This window comes from Triticum urartu, chromosome 5A (genome assembly GCF_056163025.1).
Source record: "Triticum urartu cultivar PI428250 chromosome 5A, HENAU_Tu73, whole genome shotgun sequence".
NCBI lineage: Eukaryota > Viridiplantae > Streptophyta > Magnoliopsida > Poales > Poaceae > Triticum > Triticum urartu.
This window is the reverse complement of record NC_141877.1, coordinates 445,250,715-445,258,253: the sequence shown is the minus strand read 5'-3', so window position 1 is coordinate 445,258,253 and position 7,539 is coordinate 445,250,715.

Sequence of the window (7,539 nt, the reverse complement as noted above, 5' to 3'; positions counted from 1 at the left end):
GGCTCCAAGATCACATAAAGCAGTTTTAATATAATTTCTTTTAATGGAGCAAGGTATAGTAGGTACTTTAGGGTCTCCAAGTTTCTTTGGTATTCCACCCTTAAAAGTATAATTAGCAAGCATGGTGGAAATCTCAGCTTCCGGTATCTTTCTTTTATTAGTAATGATATCCTTCATATATTTAGCATAAGGATTTGTTTTGAGCACATCAGTTAATCTCATACGCAAAAAGATAGGCCTAATCATTTCAGCAAAGCGCTCAAAATCCTCATCATCCTTTTTCTTGGATGGTTTCGGAGGAAAAGGCATGGGTTTCTGAACCCAAGGTTCCCTTTCTTTACCATGTTTCCTAGCAACAAAGTCTCTTTTATCATAACGTTGATTCTTTGATTGTGGGTTATCAAGATCAACAACAGGTTCAATTTCTACATCATTATCATTACTAGGTTGAGCATCATCATGAACATCATCATTAATATTTTTACTATGTTCATGTTCATTACCAGATTGTGTTTCAGCATCAGACATAGAAATATCATTTGGATTATCAGGTGGTTCAGCAATAGGTTCACTAGAAGTTTGCACAGTTCTATCATTTTTCTTCTTCTTCTTTTTAGAAGAACTAGGAACATCAATATTATTTCTTTGAGAATCTTGCTCGATTCTCTTAGGGTGGCCTTCAGGATACAAAGGTTTCTGAGTCATTCTACCAGTTCTAGTAGCCACTCTAACAGCATAATCATTTTTCTTACTATTCATTTCATCAAGCGCTTCTTTTTTAGCCTTAAGTACTTGTTCTACTTGAGTGGTAACCATAGAAGCATGTTTGCTAACAAGTTTAAGTTCACCTTTAATATCAGCCATATAATCACCCAAGCGTCTAATCATATAAGCCTTTTCTTTTAATTGTCTACCAAAATAAGCATTGAAGTCGTCTTGCTTAAACATAAAGTTATCAAACTCATCCAAGCACTGACTAGCAATTTTAGTAGGAGGGACTTCAGCTTTATCATATCTATAGAGAGAATTTACCTTTACTACCTGTGTCGAGATATTGGGATTAGGGGGTTCTTCAATAAATAAAGAATTAATATCATATGTTTCTTCAACAGGCGGTATATTAAGACCATGTATTTCTTCAATAGGAGGTAAATTCTTAACGTCTTCAGCTTTAATACCTTTTTCTTTCATAGATTTCTTTGCCTCTTGCATATCTTCGGGACTGAGAAATAGAACACCTCTCTTCTTCGGAGTTGGTTTAGGAATAGGCTCAGTAATTGGAGCAGGAGTTGGCTCAGGAGCTGGCTCAGGAGGTGCCCAATTATTTTCATTTGTCAACATATTATTCAATAGAATTTCAGCTTCATCAGGTGTTCTTTCCCTGAAAAGAGAACCAGCACAACTATCCAGGTAATCTCTGGAAGCATCGGTTAGTCCATTATAAAAGATATCAAGTATTTCGGGTTTCTTAAGAGGATGATCAGGCAAAGCATTAAGTAACTTGAGAAGCCTCCCCCAAGCTTGTGGGAGACTCTCTTCTTTAATTTGCACGAAGTTGTATATTTCCCTCAAAGCAGCTTGTTTCTTATGAGCCGGGAAATATTTAGCAGAGAAGTAATAAATCATATCCTGGGGACTACACACACAACCAGGATCAAGAGAATTAAACCATATCTTAGCATCACCCTTTAATGAGAACGGAAATATTTTGAGTATATAAAAGTAACGCGATCTCTCATCATTAGTGAACAGGGCAGCTATATCATTTAGCTTAGTAAGATGTGCCACAACAGTTTCAGATTCATAGCCATAAAACGGATCAGATTCAACCAAAGTAATTATATCAGGATCAACAGAGAATTCATAATCCTTATCAGGAACACATATAGGTGAAGTAGCAAAAGCAGGGTCAGGTTTCATTTTATATCTAAGTGATTCTTTGTTCCATTTAATTAATAACCTCTTAAGCTCATATCTATCTCTGCAAGCTAAAATAGCGGCAGAAGATTCCATATCAAAAAGATAGCCCTCAGGAATAACAGGCATATTTTCATCATCACAATCATCATTGTATTCAGATTTAATAATTTCTTTTTCTCTAGCCCTAGCAATTTTTTCATCAAGAAATTCACCAAGGGGCACAATAGTATCAGGCATAGAAGTAGTTTCATCATAAGTATCATGCATAGCAGAAGTGGCATCATCAATAACATGCGACATATCAGAACGAATAGCAGAAGCAGGTGTAGGTGTCGCAAACTTACTCACAACAGAAGGTGAATCAAGTGCAGAGCTAGATGGCAGTTCCTTACCTCCCCTCATAGTTGAGGGATAGATCTTGGTTTTTGGATCTCTCAAGTTCTTCATAGTGTCCAGCAGATATAAATCCCAAGTGACTCAAAGAATAGAGCTATGCTCCCCGGCAACGGTGCCAGAAATTAGTCTTGATAACCCACAAGTATAGGGGATCACAACAGCTTTCGAGGGTAGAGTATTCAACCCAAATTTATTGATTCGACACAAGGGGAGCCAAAGAATATTCTCAAGTATTAGCAGCTGAGTTGTCAATTCAACCACACCTGGAAACTTAGTATCTGCAGCAAAGTGTTTAGTAGCAAAGTAATATGATAGTGGTGGTAGCGGCAACAAAAGTAAAGATAGCAAAAGTAATGTTTTTGGTATTTTGTAGTGATTGTAACAGTAGCAGCGGAAAAGTAAATAAACGTAAACCAGTATGTGGAAAACTCGTAGGCACCGGATCAGTGATGGATAATTATGCCGGATGCGGTTCATCATGTAACAGTCATAACATAGGGTGACACAGAACTAGCTCCAATTCATCAATGTAATGTAGGCATGTATTCCGTATATAGTCATACGTGCTTTTGGAAAAGAACTTGCATGACATCTTTTGTCCTACCCTCCCGTGGCAACGGGGTCCTATTGGAAACTAAGGGATATTAAGGCCTCCTTTTAATAGAGAACCGGAACAAAGCATTAGCACATAGTGAATACATGAACTCCTCAAACTATGGTCATCATTGGGAGTGGTCCCGATTATTGTCACTTCGGGGTTGCCGGATCATAACACATAGTAGGTGACTATAGACTTGCAAGATAGGATCAAGAACTCACATATATTCATGAATACATAATAGGTTCAGATCTGAAATCATGGCACTCGGGCCCTAGTGACAAGCATTAAGCATAGCAAAGTCATAGCAACATCAATCTCAGAACATAATGGATACTAGGGATCAAACCCAGCAAAACTAACTTGATTACATGATAAATCTCATCCAACCCATCACCGTCCAGCAAGCCTACGATGGAATTACTCACACACGGCGGTGAGCATCATGAAATTGGTGATGGAGGATGGTTGATGATGACGACGGCGACAAATCCCCCTCTCCGGAGCCCCGAACGGACTCCAGATCAGCCCTCCCGAGAGGTTTTAGGGCTTGGCGGCGGCTCCGTATCGTAAAACGCGATGATTTCTTCTCTCTGATTTTTTTCTCTCCGAAAGCAAATATAGAGAGTTGGAGTTGGCGTCAGAGGGCATCCAGGGGGCCCACGAGGTAGGGGGGCGCGCCCCCACCCTCGTGAGAAGGGTGTGGGCCCCCTGGTCTTCATCCTTGGCGAGGATTTTTTTTATTTTTTCTAAGATGTTCCGTGGAGTTTCAGGTCATTCCGAGAATATTTATTTTCTGCACATAAAACAACACCATGGCAATTCTACTGAAAACAGCGTCAGTCCAGGTTAGTTCCATTCAAATCATACAAGTTAGAGTCCAAAACAAGGGCAAAAGTGTTTGGAAAAGTAGATACGACGGAGACGTATCAATAACCATTAGAGGAAGGAAAAGGTCCCATATAGTCAAAGCCCCAAACATCAAATGGTTCAATAACAAGTGAATAATTCATAGGCATTTCTTGACGTCTACTAATATTACCAATTCTTTGACATTCATCGCAAGATAAGACAAACTTACGGGCATCCTTAAAGAGAGTAGGCCAATAAAAACCAGATTGCAGTACCTTATGTGCAGTTCTATCTCCAGCATGGTGTCCTCCATAAGCTTCGGAGTGACACTTACGTAGGATCGGTTCCTGTTCATGCTCAGGTACACAGCGTCTAATAACACCATCTACTCCTTCTTTATAAAGATGTGGGTCATCCCAAAAGTAATGCCTCAAATCATAGAAGAACTTTTTCTTTTGCTGGTATGTGAAACTAGGTGGTATAAACTTAACAACAATGTAATTAGCATAATCAGCATACCATGGAGCAGAATGAGAAGCATTTATGACATTGAATTGCTCCTCAGGAAAGCTATCATCAATAGGTAGTGTGTCATCAAGCACATTTTCTAACCTAGAAAAGTTGTCTGCAACGAGGTTCTCAGCTCCGTTTCTATCAACAATATGCAAATCAAATTCTTGTAGCAAGAGAACCCATCTAATAAGTCTAGGTTTAGCATCTTTCTTTTCCATAATATATTTAATAGCAGCATGATCAGTGTGAATAGTTACTTTGGAATCAACAATATAAGGTCTAAACTTATCACAAGAAAATACAACTGCTAAGAATTCTTTTTCAGTAGTAGCATAATTTCTTTGAGCATTGTCTGGAGTTTTACTAGCATATTGAATAACATTTAGTTTCTTATCAACTCTTTATCCTAGAACAGCACCTACAGCATAATCACTAGCATCACACATAATTTCAAAGGGTAAATTCCAATCAGGTGGCTGAACAATAGGTGTAGAGATCAATGCTTTCTTAAGTATTTCAAATGCTTCTACACAATCATCATCAAATACAAATGGTATATCTTTTTGTAATAAATTAGTCAGAGGCTGAGAAATTTTTGAGAAGTCCTTAATGAACCTCCTATAAAAACTGGCATGACAAAGGAAACTTCTTATACCTTTGATATCCTTGGGACATGGCATCTTTTAAATAGCATCAACCTTGGCTTTATCAACTTCAATACCTCTTTCAGAAACTTTATGCCCCAAGACAATACCTTCATTAACCATAAAGTGGCACTTTTCCCAATTCAAGACAAGATTAGTTTCTTCACATCTCTGCAAAACTCGATCAAGGTTGCTCAAGCAATCATCAAAAGAAGATCCATAGACGGAAAAGTCGTCCATGAAAACCTCACAAATCTTTTCACAAAAGTCAGAAAATATAGCCATCATGCATCTTTGAAAGGTAGCAGGTGCATTACATAAACCAAAAGGCATACATCTATAAGCAAGAGTACCAAAAGGGCATTTAAAAGTAGTCTTTGATTGATCTTTGGCTAACACAAGTATTTGAGAGAAATCAGAATAACCATCTAGAAAGCAAAAATGTGTATGTTTGGACAATCTTTCTAGCATTTGATCGATAAAAGGTAAGGGGTAATGATCCTTTTTAGTAGCCTTATTTAATTTGCGGAAATCAATTACCATCCTATAACCTGTAATAATTCTTTAAGGAATCAATTCATCTTTATCATTAGGAACAACAGTAATACCTCCCTTCTTAGGGACACAATGGACAGGGCTTACCCATTGACTATCAGCAACGAGATAAATTATACCTGCCTCAAGGAGCTTTAGTATATCCTTTCTTACCACTTCTTTCATTTTAGGATTCAGCTGGCGTTGATGATCACGAACTGGTTTAGCATCTTCTTCCAAGTTAATTTTATGTTGACATAGAGTGGGACTAATGCCCTTAAGATCATCAAGATTATACCCAATAGCAGCGCGGTGCTTCTTCGGAGTTTTAAATAATCTCTCTTCCTCATGCTCTGAAAGGTTAGCACTAATAATAACAGGATATATCTTTTTCTCATCAAGATAAGCATATTTAAGAGTATCAGGTAACTGTTTAAGCTCAAACACGGGATCACCCTTGGGTGGAGGAGGATCCCCTAGGATTTCAACAGGTAAATTGTTTTTCAGAATCGGTTCCTGTTTAAAGAATACTTCATCTAATTCCCTTCTTTCATTCATAAACATGTCATTTTCATGGTCTAGCAAATATTGTTCTAAAGGATCACTAGGAGGTACAGCAATAGAAGCAAGACCAATAATTTCATCCTTACTAGGTAATTCTTCTTCACGGTGTTGTCTACTAAATTTAGAAAAATTAAATTCATGAGTCATATCATCTAAGCCGATAATAACAACATCTCTTTTGAAATCTATGGTAGCATTAACAGTATTTAAGAAGGGTCTACCAAATATAATGGGACAAAAGCTATCTTGTGGGGAACCAAGAACAAGAAAATCAGCAGGATATTTAGTTTTCCCACACAAGACTTCAACATCTCTAACAATACCCATTAGTGAAATAGTATCTCTATTGGCAAGTTTAATTGTGGCATCAATATCTTCCAACTCAACAGGTGCAATATCATGCATAATTTCTCTATAAAGGCTAATAGGTATTGCACTAGCACTGGAACCCATATCACATAAACCATGATAACAATGATCTCCTATTTTAACAGAAATAACAGGCATGCCTACCACAGGTCTAGGTTTATCTTTATCACGGGGTTTAGCAATTCTAGCAGTTTCATCACAGAAATAAAGAACATGCCCATCAATATTATCAGACAAGAGATCTTTAACAATAGCAATATTAGGTTCAACTTTAACTTGCTCAGGAGGTGTATATGTTTTAATATTGCTTTTAGGAACTACAGTTGAAGCTTTAGCATAATCCTTTATCCTAACAGGGAAAGGTGGTTTCTCAACATAAGAAGTAGGAACAATAGGATCATTATAAGTGATAGTCTTTTCTTCAACTTTAATAGGTGCAACTACTTTTACTTCTATGGGAGGATGATATTTAAACCACTTCTCCTTGGGGAGATCAATATAGGCGGCAAAAGATTCATAGAAAGAAGCTACTATCTCAGAGTCAAGTCCATATTTAGTGCTAAATTTATGGAAAATATCGGTATCCATAAAAGATTTAACACAATCAAAACTAGGTGTCATACCTGACTCCTTACCATTGTCAAGGTCCCAATCTTCAGAGTTGCGTTTAATTCTTTCCAACAAATCCCATTTGAATTCAATAGTCTTCATCATAAAAGAGCCAGCACAAGAAGTATCAAGCATGGTGCGATTGTTACCAGAAAGCCGAGCATAAAATTTTTGAATAATCATTTCTCTTGAGAGCTCATCGTTGGGGCATGAATATAACATTGATTTAAGCCTCCCCCAAGCTCGAGCGATGCTTCCTCCTTCGCGAGGCCAAAAATTATATATATAATTGCGATCACGATGAACAAGATGCATAGGATAAAACTTCTGATGAAATTCCGATTTCAATCATTTGTAATTCCAAGATCTCATATCATCACATAGCCTATACCATGTCGATGCATCTCCCCTCAAAGATAAAGGGAAGACCTTCTTCTTAACAACATCTTCGGGTACACCTGCAAGCTTAAATAATCCACAAACTTCATCCACATATATCAGATGTTCATCAGGATGTTTTGTTCCATCTCCTAAAAAAGG